The 14928-nt window shown below is 62.2% G+C and overlaps 1 protein-coding gene across 1 annotated transcript in view; it reads right to left on the minus strand.

Annotated features, from left to right (window-relative positions):
* Window positions 1-14686, minus strand: part of LZTS2 (leucine zipper tumor suppressor 2) — a 41411-nt gene extending 26725 nt beyond the window's left edge. The window contains exon 1 of the mRNA XM_026651117.2: window positions 14630-14686. The gene's annotated coding sequence lies outside the window, so the exon portion shown is untranslated. The remainder of the gene's footprint in view (window positions 1-14629) is intronic.
* Window positions 14687-14928: the final 242 nt, after the last annotated feature.

The following is a 14928-nucleotide window of genomic DNA, read 5'->3' on the forward strand; positions in this document are numbered from 1 at the left end:
GGAGGCCCCTTCCCATCCCAAAGAGCCTGGACCAGAGGCACCGGCGCCGTCGGAACCTCAGGGGAACCGGGTCAGGGGATCACTGGGGCTGGGGCCAACGGACCAGCCCCCGCTGGCCGCTCTGCAATGGGACAGCCCTGGGGCCAGGCTACAGCCCCAGACCCCACCCCCACAGCTGCAGCCCCGACTCACCCACCCCGGCCAGCTCGGATCGGCCTCCTGCGAGGGGGGAGGGCAGAAAATCACCCAGGGAGGGGGCAACACAGGGATCCTGGCCCTGGGGCAGCAGGGTGGGGAAGGGGCCCAGCCCAGCACACGGCAGGGGGGTGAAGGTGGGGGGTGTGGGGATCCCCCTTGTCCATCAGCCCACCCACGAGATCAGCTCACCCCGGTCGCTGCGCTGCTCAGGGTAGGGAGCTTCGTCCAGGGGGGAACTGGGTGCTCATGAGAGACCCCTCACCCTGCTGCCCCCCCGCCCCTGGCCCCCCCCCCAGCTCTGCCGGTGGCCCTCACTCCTGACCCGCAGCCCCTGCTAGCCCAGCCCTGGGCCAGTGGCAGACAGCGCCAGGCAACAGCCCTTTGGGAACCGCCCTGACAGACAGACGGACCCCGGGGGACAGACACAGACTCACAGCAGCCAGATACCAGTAACTCCTGCCCCTCCCCACCCCCCAGCCCCATGGGTGGGGGCTCTGCCTTCCCAGCTGAGACAGATATGTGACCGCGGTGCCACGGCCCAGCCCAGGGGCAACCGTCATCTGCGGAGACCCGAGGGCCAAACTTTCTGGCTAGGAGACCTCCGTGGGCCGCCCTGTGCCCCATGGCCCCACCCCACAACCACTCAGAGCCCCATGCCCTTCGGCAGCCGGGCGGACTCACCCTGCCATGCCCAGCTCAGGGTGGGGCTGGAGCCCCTGCTCTTCCTCCTGCCCCCCATGGAAGAGCTCCCCCAGGCACCAAACCAGGGGGCACTAGGTCCTGGAGGGGCTGCTCCCTAAACAGCCCCCTCTAACCTCACCCCAGGTATCCCTGGGCCTTGCCACCAAGCTGCCAGACACCCAGCCGTGGTTGGGTCCGGTGACCGCCAGCCCGTGAGGACCAGGGCTGAGGCCTGTCGCACTCGCTGCACTCGGGAAGGATGGGCTTGAGCTAAGGCAGCAAGCTAGGTTCAATCCCCCGTTCTGCCACACTCCTTGTGACCCTGCCCTACACGTGCCTCGGTTTCCCCCTGTAGAACTGGGATCAGAATCAGGGCATGCCGGGAGGACAGGCCCAGCAGTGCGTGTGAGGCCCAGACGAGGACCTGGATAGGCAGACGGACTGGCCATTGACCAGAACAACTTCTAGTCCCAGCCAACCCAGGCTGGACTCAAACCGGTGGCGGGGCGGGGCAGAGGGACGTCCAACTGCTGGATCCAGACCCCCCATGCCCTGGGCCTTCCCCCAATGCACTGCCTCCCTCGCCCACCCTGGTGACCCAAGGGTTTGGAGGCGGACAGTAGGCAGGAGGCTGGCAGGAGGTTCCAGTCCAAAGCGAGACCCGGACTCCACGCCCGGCGTCCCCCCTCTGGGACCTTCCCTTGCAGCCCCCACGCCCCAGTTCTGAGGCTGGGACCCCTCCCCAGGCCCTGCCCCTGTGGGCATCCCGTGACGGGGGCACTGGGGCAGGGCAACAAGCCCTTCCCCTCCTCCTCCCAGCAGAATGGAGACTAAAGCGACCCGCCGCCCTGAGCGCCCACCCGCAGCTCCTGGGGGCAGCGCGAACCACCCCAGGCACAGAAATGGAGGCCCCCAGCGACCTCTCCGCTGCTTGGAACGGCTCCCCCCCAAGAGCCAGTATCACAACCCGCACCTCGTGCGGCCCCACCCCAGGGCCACGGGCGAGGGGCCTGTAGCACCAGGGCCCCGCACACGCTCTATTCACACCCTTGGGGCCACGACACCCTGACACCCCCACTCCTGCAGCCCAATGACCCTGGCACCCCCAGCACCTCGGCACTCCGCCACTTGGCCAATTGCAGAGCTGGAGGGTTCCTCTGCTCTGGGGCACATCCCCCCTCCCCCCGGAAGCCCCACCGCACTACAATGAGGGGGCAGGAAGGGCCCTGAGGATGGGGGGAGACTGGCCCCCTGGGGATGACCACTCGCCCATCCAGCCCAGAACCTTGTTCTACCCAGCACAGACCTGGGTGCAAATTCTGGGTAGGATCACAAGGGACAAGGAGCTGCACTGGGGGGAGTGAGGTGTCAGAGCCCAGGGCTGGGCTGGCAGGGGCTGCGGGTCGGGAGTGAGGGGCACCGGCAGAGCTGAGGGGGGGGGAGCCCAGGGCTGGGCTGGCAGGGGCTGCAGGTCGGGAGTGAGGGGCACCGGCAGAGTTGTGGGGGGAGGCGCCCAGCCCCCACCGCCCTACCCTCTTTCACCAGTTCACTGGCACTGACATTGGCTCCCGACCCCCGTGGGAGCGATGGGGGCTCCTGGCCACATGCTGGCTCTGGGAGGGAGGGATCTACCCATCATGCCAAGCCCCCAGCCCCCTCCCCACCCTCCACATCACGCGCCCAGGGAGCGCCGCTCGGGCAGCCGTGGGCCCGGGCCTTCATTTGATCTTTGCTTCTTTAACTAGCAGTCCTGAGCCCAGGGGCGGCCACATGACTCGCCAGCAGCTGTTCCTGGCACCTCGCTGGTGCTGGCTGACAAACCCTGTAGCTGTGTGTCCTACAGGCCCTGTGCCGTCTGGGCCCGAGCAAACCTCCTCTGAGGCATCTCATCAAACCCCGACTGGCCCAGCGTTTCCCCGGCCTCCTTCCACCCCAGAGACCCTTTACAAGTGACCACAGCACCCGCCACTGGAATGCAGCCACCTCTGGAGCGGAGCACAGCAGCTGTTTAACAGCCCACCCCAATGTTGCTTATCAGAGCGGGAGAGGACGCAAAGTCCCTGCCCCGTGCATTCGGTACTGGGCCGGGGGAGCTCAGAGCTGCCATGGGAACAGGGCCACCCAGGCTCATACCCTTGGAGGGAAGAGCGCCCCCTGCTGAATCACGCTCACAAGGCAGCCAGCACTGAGCACCCGCATTTCCAGCCGATTTCTGGGACAGTTCAACATCTCCCCTTGCTCCAGGCACACAGGGCTCAGCAGGGGCCTGGGGTCCAGCCCCCACCTGTCTGCTGGTAGGGGCCAGTCTGAACTGTTCCCCTGCTGCTCGGCAAACCCGTCTCAGCCCCGGCCTACTGGGTCCCACTATCGTTCAGCCCTCGGCTGGGCCCGCTAGCGCTGCATGGAACAGGGGCTTGTCGATTTCACCAGGAGCCAGCGCTCGGCCTGCACGGACCACCCTGCACGAGCCGCAGCCCTGGGATCCGGGAGCGAACAGCCCCACCGCCGGGTAGCACCAGCCACCTGGTCCCACCCTCCTCCCAGCTTTGTGCCCACTATCCATGCTGCCCCACAGACTATGGGGCAGGGTGAGATCAGCCCCCCTCACCCGTCATGACCCCGGAGCACGACGGAGCTCCAGGCATGTACCTCACCCCACGGATGGAGGGCCTCGGGGAGTCCCGTCTGGTGCTGTCCAGCACTTAACCCTTCCCTAGCCCAGTCGCCACACAAGCACTAATCTCCCCATCCTCCCAACCCCCTCCAGGCTACAGCTGGGGAAACCGAGGCACAGAGCTGGGAGGTGCCCCAGAGGGAGGCAACAGCAGAGCCGGGATTAGGACCCAGGAATCCTGATGGCCCCCAAGACAGCTCTGGGGCAGGGGTTCCCCCTGTTGTGCCTTTCCACCCCGATCCCCAGCTTGAGACAACTCCAGAGTGTCCCCAGCCAGCCACAAGGGGGTCAGCAAATGTCCTGCCGGCCAGTGCGCCCAGCTGTGCTGTGCCAAGGAAACGGCCTCAGGCTGGCCCCACACAGCCACCGTGCCCCATGCCCACCCAGCCGGGCACCTGGGCACCAGCTGACTGATCCGCTTGGAGCAGCGCCCGCTGGAGGGCCCGTCTAGAGGGGCAGGGGGCTGGGGGCAGGCCAGGATTCTGGGGTACCCGTGGGAAGCACGTGCCTCTCACTGGCAGCTGGCGATTAGCCCTGAGGGTAGGCGGGGGAGGAGGAGGAGGAAGACACAGAGCATCTCACAGGAGCCCCAGCCCAGTTGTGCCCGGTCAGTCGCCAGCCGCACTCATTAGAACAGGGTTCCCGTCTCCCCACCTGCCACACACCAACCCCCAGGCCTGCCCCACTGATGGCACCAGGAGCCCACGTGGGGCTGGGGATCAGGCCCGACAAGAGCGTTGCTCAGCCGGTCAATTTGTCCCGTGGCTGCAGGGACCCCTGCCAGGAAAGACGCCCGCTCCCTCCTCCGCCGCCCCGGCTAGGGAGCCAGGCCCACCCCGCGGGAGCCCCGGCTGTTTGTTTCCAGAGCATTACGTGGGTTGAATTGCGGCTGAGGCCAGGCCCTGGGACAAAGGGCTGCTAGTTTCTCCCAGGCCGGTCGCTGTCCCCGCCCACCCCGATTTTCCACCCCACCCAGGAGCTCCTCAAGCAAAACCTTCAGCAACCAAGGCCCCAGGCTGGGGGAGGGGCTGCAAACGCCAGCAGCCCCCACCCACGCAGGCTGCGCCCGCCAAGCAGGGCCAGGCGTGGGCAGCGTGTGGAGGGGAGACCCCAGACCCCAGCTGTTCAGCTGGCGGCGCTCCCCCCCCAGTTGGCATCGGACGAATACCTCATGGTTTATCGGGGGCCCTGTGGTGCCATGTCCCAGGGAAATGGTGCCTGGCACAAGAGGCAGGGTGAGTGCCAGCTTCTCCTCCGGGAAGGGCACCGGGCAGGGTTGGGCAGGGCTGACATGGCAGAGCTGTGGTGAAGGGCAGCGCGGCCTAGTGCTCTGAGCACCGGCGCTCCCGGGCTGTTATCCGCAGCATGGCCTCAACACACTGGGGCCCTGCTCTGTGCCTCAGTTTCCCCATCTGTAAATTGGGGCGCAGGCTAATCCCCCCCAGAGAGGGGTAATGGCGATCCGCATCGACAGAGGGCTGCGAAGGGGTCACGAGCCCAGACCCTGCAGGGCAGAGACGTGGTCTGATAACCCTACGTCCTCGCCGAACGGCCCCTTATCAGCCAATCTCAGAGCAGTTTCCAGACGAGGTCGGGACGGTGATCTGCATTTTACAGCTGGGGAAACCGAGGCACAGAGCAGTGCAGCGACTTGCCCAAGGTCAGGAAGAGAACCCAGTCTCTGGAGTCCTGGGCCCGTGCCCCGACCCACGGGACCCTTCTGCCCCCCAAACATGCCCCCCCTCAACAGCGGCCAGGCCTGCAGTGGATTGGGAAGACTCAGCAGAGACCTGGCGCCTCGGGACCGGATGCAATTCCTCCACATCCCGGCCTGCAGGTGAGGACCGGCGGCTGCTGGGCGGCACAGGGACCCCGCGGCATTTCAGAGGGGAACCAGCAGAGGGGGCAGCACAGGCTGCAAAAGCAGGAGCCGGCTGGCACAGATGCCGCCCGCCTGCCCAAGGGGGCAGCCCCGCAGGCCGCTCCCTGCTGGGGAAGGTAGTGTCCCACCGTTCCCGTGCCAAGGGAGTGGGCACAGGGCTGTGCCTGGCCCCCCACAATCAGCCTCCAAGAAGCTCTGAAGAGGCAGCCTTCCAAGTCGCTCAGCTAGCGTGTGGCTGGCTTCTCCGCCGGAGCTCCCAGCGCCCGCGGGTGCTGCCCTGCCTTGGCCGCAGGCGCCCGGGCCCTGCCAGAGCGAGGATGGCAGAGGCAGACCCGAGGCAGAGAAAGGTGCTTTGCCGGCGCTCCTGTACCCAAGAGCCAAGGCTGGGCAAGCAGCCCGTCCAGTTCCTGCCGCGGGTGGAGCCCCGGAGCCCACACGCTTCTCAGCTGCTCTGGCACTAAAACAGCTGCCGGGCGTGGAGAAAAACAAACTCTCCTTAAAGGGGCAGGCAGCAGGGCATTGCCCAGGCCGGCCAGGGACACAGGCGGCCTCCGGGTTGGTCTGACAGCAGGACATCGTCCAGGCCGGCCGGGGACACGGGCGGCTTCCGGGTTGGTCTGGCAGCAGGGCATCGCCCAGGCCGGCCAGGGACATGGACGGCCTCCGGGTTGGTCTGGCAGCAGGGCATCGCCCAGGCCGGCCAGGGACACAGGCGGCCTCCGGGTTGGTCTGGCAGCAGGGCATCGCCCAGGCTGGCCGGGGACACGGGCGGCCTCCGGGTTGGTCTGGCAGCAGGGCATCGCCCAGGCCGGCCGGGGACACAGACAGCCTCCGGGTTGGGCAGGCAGCAGGGCATCGCCTGGCACTGTGCAATCAACAGCCCAGAATGTGAGTGCGGCTCAGGTTGGTCCGGGGCCCCCTCCTCAGCTCGGGGACCCCGACAGAAGCGTGCAGGGCAGCGTGGCCTAGGAGACCAGGGTGCAGCTCGGGGCCCAGGAGAGGGGGGTCTAGGCCCAGCTCCCCTCTCTCGTCTGTTTAGCTCGTGGCCCAGGGCCGGCTCTCGTACGGCCCAAGAGACAGAATGACCCCGCTGTGCCGCCCGCCGCAGAGGGACCCGCAGGGAAGGGCCTCGGGTGCCAGGAGCTGGTGGGTCCCCTGCGCCAGTCTCCCAGCAGCTCCCCAGGCGGCGAATCTTCCTCCCTGGCAGCAGGGCCCTGGGGTGGGGCTGGAAGGCGGGGGGAAGGCCCCCCCCCCAGACACGCAGCGGGGTGCGCACAGGGGGCCGTCCCCGTTCGGGGCTGGGACGCTGCGGCTCTGCCCTCGTCACAGCCAGGGGGGAGCCAGCCTCGGCGCCCACAGTCACAGCCCCCTGCGGAGCCCCCTCTCGGGGACTGGCCCTGCCCCCCACCTCACAGCGGGGGGGGCACAGCCAGGGCCGTTCTGCCGGGCCGGGGGAGAGGCAGGATTTGATTTCAAACCCCGTCTCATGGGCCCCCGGAGCTCCCCTCCAGCACCTCAGTCACTGGGGTGGGCAGGAGCCAGGCCCCAGGCCAGAAACACACCCAGAAATGAGACGAGCCGCCAGTCACCCCGGGGTCACATCCAGTCACCCAACGCCAGCAGAAAAACTCCCAGGCCCTTCCAGGTGAAGGACAACACCTGGGCCTGGCAGGCTACCCACCTGCAGCTGCTCCAGCCCCAGACGGCTCCCCAGGCTGTGTCCAGCTGCCCCCTCTCTGAGTCCCCTCCAACCTGGCCACATGGCCTGGCTTGCGCAGCCCCTGGCTAATTAACACCTTCCTGCCCCTTCCCACTGGTCGGAGATGCCCAGGCTGCGTCTCTCCGGAGCACGGCCCCTCAGCCGCCAAGGCTCCCGGCGCAGGGCAGGAGGCAGCACCACGTCCCGCACCACGCTGCTGAGAGCCGGCAAACTCATTTCCCGGGTGATTGGCACCCACGGCTCCAGGGGGAGCCGCTTCTGCACCAGCGTGCAGAACGCGAGGTGATGCCTCAATCTACCATACCTCTGGCCCACCTGCCGGCCACCTGGGCACCCGCTCAGCGGCGTTGGCGATGCCCGGCATGCCAAGCGCCTGGGTGCTAAATGCTGCTCCATGAGCCAGGGGGATCAAACATCGTCCAGAGCCACTTTAAAGGGACAGCAGCAGGAGAAGGCAAATGTGAAGGGGCCAGTAGCTCATTCAAGTCTCTTGGCACCTCTTCCCCTCGATCACACCCACAATCAAGCCCTTGTGGCGGTGAGCTCAGCCCCACGGCATCTCTCTCTCCCCAGGAGCTCTGCCGAGCAGCTATTTACATTCAGGAGAAAACCCCCAAAGAAAAGCAGCTGAGCTGATCAACTTGGGGGTTTTCCATCACCCGCTTGGCTAAGCGGCACTTTCAGCAGCTAGGCTCCGCCCTCTGAAAAGCCACACCCCCTTCCGCAGAGAGGCTCCGCCCACATAGACATGCCTGCCCACAGCGGCAGGTGGCAAAGTAAGGGCAGTGGGTCCCCCCCAAGGTGTAGCTGAACCACTACAATGGGAGGGTTAATTGAGACGCTAAGTGACTAACCGCCGAGGAGAAATAAAGCTCCGGGGAACGGCTGCTCCACTCAACAACCTGGTAGAGAAACACACTTGGGCCAGGTTAATGAGACCCATGGCAGCGTCTCCACGGATCGTAGGAGGGTGGGGGACATACAGGCCTGGGCAGAAGGGACAGATTAAACCTATTGTGAATAAATCACAAGCATGAATATGCTCATGGAGGCTAGCAGGGCTGGACAGCGGATGCATTTACACAGCAGAGGCTGGGGACCCAGGACTCTAGCAAAGCAGGGGAGAGCTGGTTTTTCCACCAGAAAGCGTCAATATTTCAAGCTAGTCCCCCTGGATACCACTTCCAACTCCTGCCCCGTGTGTCCTCACCAATCCAGCCCCCAGCCTCTGAGAGAGACCTGGAGGGAGCCCTTCTCTGCCAGGGGAAAGCGATCGCTTCATTTGCCACCGTCCTAGGCACGGGCATCGATCGGGCACGGGTCAGTTAGAAACCAGCGTGCCCGAGTCAAGGTTTGCTTCACTCTGCCGGGGACAGCCTGCGGGCGTCCCGCCGGCACGCGGCCCGTAGCTGCCCTCCTCTGTTACGGGCACACCCCCGGCTGTAAAACCCCGAGCGCGCTTCTCCATCGTGATGTGACCGGTCTCCCCTGGGATCAGGAGTCAGGACCTCCAAGCTGAGCTTTCGGGGGCAGGGATTGTCTTTTGTGCTGTTTGTATAGCATCTAGTGCAGACGGTTCCTGCTCCCGGGACTGCCACCAGACAAATAACAATAGCTGCATTCATGCAGGGGGGGCTATGACTGGGGCAGTGTTTAGGAGTCGCCCTCTGGCTCCTGAGAAGTTGCCAATGGGGCCATCGGGGGGTTAGGGCCACTGAGCTGGGCCATTGCCTGAAATGGGCAAGTGGGGGAAGCCAACCAGCAAAGCCCTTCCCAAGTACGCCTCTCTGGCCTCATCTTTAACCAAAACCAGAGCGTGGGACATCCCAAAGCTTCGCAGCTCGCTAGACAGGAACAACGTAGGCAAGAATTATTGCGCCCACCACCAAAATGCAGCCACCTCTGGGTTGTGTAATGTCACACAATGTTTGGATGAGGAAGTGAAAAGGGATCCCCCGGTCCAGTTGAAATTCCATGGGGAATTTTAGGTTAGACGCCTGTAATCGCTCTTGGGGAAAGGGACAGGAGACCTTTAATTGGAATGACATTTCTTTTGAAAGACAGTCTCTCCGGCAGCGCAGCACCATGGTGGGGGATGGAGAGAGAGAGAGAGAGGAGGGCACCTCCTAGGAAATAAGCAACTTCACTTCCTCCAGAACTTGGGTTTTGTTTGGCGATTTGCCATCCAAGTACTGACCAGACCCACCCCTGCTTAGCCTGAGACACCCAGCCGGCCCAGCACCATGCAGTTGTACCACAGGGATGTTCAACAGCAATCTCCAGACACTGCCAGACACCCAGGAGAAGATGCCAGACCCGTGGCCGTCCGGATCTTCCTTCCCCGCTGCACGCAGATTAACTTTCATTGCTCTGCGTTCATTGTTACTTCCTCTGCCTGGAAGCGGGAACTGCCAGCATGTGGGTAAATGGATTAGAAGGTCATCTAGTTTCACTGGAGCTTCTGTCCCAGCGCCCCCGTGGCCTCCGCAGAAATGCTGTTTTGTAACTTGCTCCACAGTCATTCCCCCTCGGGGAATCACAACAGATGTCCTCCCTCTTAAGCAACCGCCTCATGGGGCCGTGAGATGGTGAAGGGTGATTATAGTTTCCATCTTTCCTCAGTGTACACAAGTACACCAGTGTCACGGGACATCTTGAAAGTTAGAATGGGGTGGGGGGGGGACCATCAATCTCGGTAGAATTGTATAGATTCCAAGGCCAGAAGCAACCATTGTGATGCTCTGGTCTGACCCCTTGTGTAGCAGAGGCCAGAGATCTGCCCCCAAATAACTCCTACAGCAGATCTTTTAGAAAACATCCACTCTTGGTTTAAAAACGGGGAGTGAGAGAGAACCCATGTCTACCCTTGATAAACTGCTCCAATGGTTACTCACGCTCACCGTTCAAAATGTCCATCTTATTTCCAGTCGGAATTTGTCTAGCTACAACATTCAGCCGCTGGAACGTTTTATACCTTTCTCTGCTAGATTGCAGAGCCGGATAAGAGATTTCTTCCCCGTGTTGGTACTTTATAGACTGTAATCAAATCACCCCTTCGCCTTCTCTTTGTTAAGTTACATAGATTGAGCTCCTTGAGTCTGTCGTTATCAGGCAGGTTTTCTAACCCTTCCCGTGACTCTTCCCTGACCCCTCTCCAACTGATCAACATCCTTCTTGAACTGTGGGCACCAGAACTGGGCACAGGATCCCAGCAGCGGTCGCACCAGTGCCAAGTACGGAGGTAAAATAACCTCTCTGCTCCTTCTCGAGCTTCCCCTGTTTGTAGGGTGACCAGATAGCAAGTGTGAAAAATCGGGACGGGGGGGGGTAATAAGGGCCTATATATGAAAAAGCCCCAAATATCGGGACTGTCCCTATAAAATCAGGACATCTGGTTACCCTACCTGTTTGTGCATCCCAGGATCGCATTCATTCAGCTGATTATTCACCACGGCCCAAAATCTTTTTCAGAGTCACTGCTTCCCAAGATAGAATCTCCCACCCTATAAGTATGGTCAGCATTCTTTGTCCCCAGATGGATATCTACATTGAGCTGCATTAAAACGCATACTGTTTCCTTGCGCCCAGTTTCCCACGCGATCCCGATCGCACGCTCTGAGTCAGTGACCTGTCCACTTCATTCTTTACCACTCACCCAAGTTTTGTGTCATCTGCAAACTTTATCAGTGATGATTGTATGTTCTCTCTCAACTCATTGATAACGATGTTAAATAGCGTAGGACCAAGAAATAACCCCTGCAGGACCCCAGTGGAAACGGACCCAGTCATCGACGATTCCCTGTTGCATTTTGAGACCTATCAGTTAGTCAGTTTTTAATGTGTGCTGTGTGAATGAATTTGGAACATGTGAGTGAGTTTCTATCCCTTATGGCCGCAAAGAAAGCCTTCCAAGCATCCTGATGAACCCTGAGTCTGCAGACAGACAGCTCTCCTCTGGAGCTGCTCAGAAGTTTCTGAAGCAGCAGTGTGAAACTCACAAGACTCTAGTCAGTATCACAACAGCTATTCAGAAGGCCAAGGCAGAAGGGAAACTGACAAGAATCATGTCAATTTCACTCTGAAACTGCTTGGGAAAGATTTCTCCTGCTGGTTTTTCTTCTCTGCCTAGGGCTACTAGGTTTATTCCTCAGGCTCAGAGGTGCCTGGTCAATGTTCATAACCCTGCTGATACTAGAATCGAGAATCCAAGCATAGGAGCAATGCACACACGCACGTGTACATACCCCCCCCCCACACACACACACTATTTTCTACCTTCAGGTTTTCCACACAGCTGATGAGATGCCAGTTCTCCCACACAGCACTGATCCTACTACACCTCCCGCTGCTCCGAGTTTGAATTCCCCACCCAAGCCGCCAGACTTGGACTCCAAAGTACAACACAAGCAATTAATGTAACAGCCGCCAAACAGTGGGTGTCGTTTTCCCTAGTGAAATTTATGCCACTGGGAGCAGGGCAGGGCCGAAGTTTCCTCTAGGCATCGTCACACGCTCCTGCCAATGAAGCCGAAAGCACTCCAGCCCGGGGTGCTTCTGTGCATGCCTCAGCGACGTGACCCCGCTGGAGGGAAGGGAGGCGGTGGGGGAAAGAAAGAGACACACGCAGGAGAAATGAAAAGGGGAAAGCAGCCAGCCTTCAGAAAGGAATGACAACCCGCTGGAGAAGCTTGTCTGCACAGGAGAAAGTCAGATGAGATCAGCTCACAAGCCCTGCAATAACAAACCATTTGCCATTTCAAGTCGACGCCGATGGCTCCAACGTCACATCAAAACATCCTCCCCAGCTAATCAGAATGCACTGGGGGAAGGGGGAGGCCTGCCTCTCGCTGCATGTCTCTCTCATGCTCGTGGCTTGGATCCCATGTGCACGTTCACACGTGGGAATCCGGTCACGTTTACCCACTCCCATACGGGCCTCACCAAAGTTAATGGCCGCCGTTCCGGTGACCTCAGTGGGCTCGGGATCAGGCCCTCATGCAGCAGCTGGGTGGGGAAGAGGGTGCTTGTGTCCTTGCTGGGCAGCAAAGCATGAAGCCAGAGGAAGGACTGTGAGATTTTCCTCCTTCCAGCTGGCATCATCATGAGCAGGTCACAGCTCTCCCCCCTCCCCCACCAGCCTTCCCAATCCAAGAATCACATTACAGATCCCTTCAGACCTTCGAGCTCCGGCCGCAAACAGGCACATTACGCTGGGCTCAAGGAACAGCTCACGGCGCAGCTGGCGTCGGCTCGAAATCCGGGGCTGGCTGCAGCGTAGCAATAACCACGCATTCTCGTGGCAGCCAAAGCGAGCCGGAGAGGAGAGGGCTCGCCCTCCCCATCGAGCGGAGGGGAAAGCCAGCTCCTCCAAAACCAGATCAGGGTGCATTTGACGCATCCCCCTACACACGCTTTTCCTAGCCTTCTCCGGGCACCCTGCCAGCCCCACTCTTGGCGTTCTCCCATCGCAACTCCCCAGACGAAGCTTCCGGACGATGCTCTCCGGAATGAGACTCTCTGCTCTGGAGGACTGCGCTGCAGACTCGCTTTCCAGCTCGGCCGTTACATTCCACCGAGGGACGGGAGCGAGAGGCTAAGGGGAGGATCCAACCCCTACCCGAGCGAATGGAAGGACTCCAGTCCGGCCCTCAACAACTCGCCCGAGAACCAGGACCTGAGACCAGATTCTCCGCAGTCCAAATCCAGTGTCTTAACCACAGAACCGCCTTTCACGCTAGACCGCAGGAGTTTGCATAGGGCAGCAAAGGTGACAGGAGAGGCAGCCCTATGGGAAGGGGGCAGAGAAAGAGGACGTCTCCCCTAACACGCACCCCTGCGCTTTGCCAAACAGGACGGAGATCCATATGCCACAGCAGCTGCCCAGGCTAGAAGGGCAGGCCAGGGCTGGGGGAAGAGAGGCCTGGCTGGCCCGGTCACACAGAAGGGGTCGGTTCCTTGCGGCTTTTAACCCAAAGGGAGAGCGGGCAGGGGCTGCTTCGGCTGTAAGTCACCCTCCTGAGCCCAGCGAGGGTCCAGACACTTTCCCAGCACTCTGGGGACGGGGCCTCGCCATTGAGGATCGGGGACACGGAGCAATCAGGGCAGCAGGGCAGTGCCCGGCGTTGTGTGAACCGTCCCCATGCCCCCACTGCCCCCTCCCCCAATACCCAACAGTCCCCCCCACTGCCCAGTAACCCCCATAAACACCCCACTCAACGCAGTCCTCAGCCCCTCACCCCAACATCCCAGCCTCCAACCCCACTGCCCTCCACTGCCCCCTCCCCCAAATACCCAACAACCCTCCACTTCTCCCAACAGTCCCCCCCACTGCCCAGTAACCCCCATAAACACGCCACTCACCGCAGTCCTCAGCCCCTCACCCCAACATCCCAGCCTCCAACCCCACTGCCCCCTCCCCCAAATACCCAACAACCCTCCACTTCTCCCAACAGTCCCCCCCACTGCCCAGTAACACCCACAAACACCCCGCTCACCGCAGTCCCCAGTCCTCACCCCAACATCCCAGCCTCCAACCCCACTGCCCCCCAACATGCCCCATGCCCCCACAACTCACCTCCCAGCTCCTCACCCCACCCCTCTATGGCCCCAAACCCCACCACCTCCAACACTCCCTATCCCCCCACAACGCATCCCCCAAACCCTCACCCCATTTCCCCCAACAACCCGCCCCATTCACCCCTGACACACTGGGCCTCTATATCCCCCACTCACCCCACCAGCCCCCCAACCCCACCACCCCAACATGCCCCAGCCTCCCACAGCCACAACTCCCCCAAACTCCTCCCCCCACTGCCCCCAAGATCCCTCCAAACTCCTCCATACTGCCCCCAACATCCCCCCACAACTCCCCCCAAACTCCTCCCCACACCGCCCCAACATCTCCCAGGAACTCCCCCAAAGTCCTTCCCCCACCTCAACATACCCCCAACATCCCCCAAACTTCTCCCCCCACTGCCTCCAGCATCCCCCCAAAACTCCCCCCAAACTCCTCCCCCCACAACTGCCCCAAAGTCCTTCCCCCTGCCATCCCCCAACAACTCCCCACAAACTCCTTACCCCACCATCCCCCCAAACTCCTCCCCCCAACCCCCCAAACATCCCCCCAAAACTCCCCACAAACAACTCCCCACAAACTCCTTCCCCCACCATTCCCAACATCCCCCCAAACTACTCCCCCCGCCGCCCCCTCAAAACTCCCCCAAACTCCTCCCCCACAACTCCCCCAAAGTCCTTCATCCCGCCATCCCCCAACAACTCCCCACAAACTCCTCCCCCAACCGCCCCCAACATCTCCCCACAACTCCCCCAAATTCCTTCCCCATCCCCTAACATACTCCCCCAAAATCCCCCAAACTCCTCACCCCGCTGCCCCCAGCAGCCCCCCAAAACTCCCTCCAAACTCCTCCCCCCGCCGCCCCGACCCACTGGCCCCGGGACCCTCCCGGCCACTCACCGGCGCCCCCCGGCTCCGCGCTCCGCTCCCGTCCCGGGCCAGGGCGGCTCCGCTCGCTCCCCCGCACGGCGGCTCCTACCCCCGCCGGAGCCCCCAGCGCCAGGCTCCGCCCGGCCGCCTCCACCCCCCTAGAGCCCCCCCAGCGGGGAGGGCACCGACAAGGAGCGCAGCTGGGGAGGGGCCCGACTCAGGGGGGTCCCTACAGACGGAGCCCGGCCCCAGCGACGGCCCCGCCCCACCGCCAGACTAGCCCTCCCCTGGGGGCCCTTTAGGGGCAGGAGACCATAGGATCCTGCTAT

Source organism: Terrapene carolina, unplaced genomic scaffold (genome assembly GCF_002925995.2).
Source record: "Terrapene carolina triunguis isolate 2854851 unplaced genomic scaffold, T_m_triunguis-2.0 Scaffold95, whole genome shotgun sequence".
Classification (NCBI taxonomy): Eukaryota; Metazoa; Chordata; order Testudines; family Emydidae; genus Terrapene; species Terrapene triunguis.